Below are 1,119 nucleotides of genomic sequence, written 5' to 3' on the forward strand. Positions count from 1 at the left end.
TATATAAATTCAGAACAAAAGAAACATATTAATTAGAACACCAATTCAGATAGCCACTACAAGTCTGGACAATATCCAACGTGAGAAATACCAACTTTAAATATAGTCATTACCAGCCATTGCAGAGGACTTGTCCATTCATTTGTACACCTTGCACATTCTTTCAGGGTAAGTTCCCTACACTCTTGTTCAAATAAAAATCAATCCTATTAAGATTTAGCATACTCAAGTTAATTTCTTGTTACATTAACCACCTTCTATCAGTTCAAGTGCAGGACAAAGAAAGAGCCTGTTTCAGAATAAGTATTGAGTAAATACACACATAAATAAATGAAAAGGGGTGAGCAAATTGAAGCCAGAATGGTTTATAAAAACACCATCCTGATTAAGCCTGTTCAAAGGTAAGGTAAGTAAGAGGTAAAACAATTATAACCATATATCTTTCTAGAAGAAACAGGAAATGGGCTATGGTTTTTGTTGTTAAGTGATGCTGAGTCAGTTCCAACTCATAACAATGTTTTACATCGTTTCTAAAGAGCAGCTGGTGGGATTGAACCACTGACTGTTTTGTTAGCAGTCCAATGCTACAGTGCCATACCAGAAGTTCAAATGGGTTACAGTCCAGCCTAATTGTCTATATAGAAAATTCTGGGAAAGGTGTTGTTGTAGAAGGTATATAGGAATTTATGCCAAAGGTGATAATTGGTGGGTAGGCACTTGGAGTCGTTCTCAAAGTTAACTATATATTAGACTCACTGGAAAAGGTTTTAAATTTGTTTTTTAATTCAGGTTAAAACCTCAACCAATTAAATCAGAGTTTCTGATGGTAGGACTCAAGCATGGGAACTGTTTTTAAGGCTCCCATCTGATTCTGGTGTGCAGCCACATTTGAGAATCAGTGCAGATTCTCAAGATTTACAGCCTCGGAAGCCCAGTACAGGGTCTCTATGAGTCGGAACCAACTCCACGGCACATAACAACAACAACAATATTTACTGTTGTTGTTAGGTACCATCAAGTTGGCTCCAACTTATAGTGGCCCATGTACAGCAGAACAAAACACTACTTGGCTCTATACCATCCTCACAATTATTATGTTTGGGTCCATTATTGCTGCCA

This window comes from Chrysochloris asiatica, unplaced genomic scaffold (genome assembly GCF_000296735.1).
Source record: "Chrysochloris asiatica unplaced genomic scaffold, ChrAsi1.0 scaffold00143, whole genome shotgun sequence".
NCBI classification, from domain to species: Eukaryota; Metazoa; Chordata; class Mammalia; order Afrosoricida; family Chrysochloridae; genus Chrysochloris; species Chrysochloris asiatica.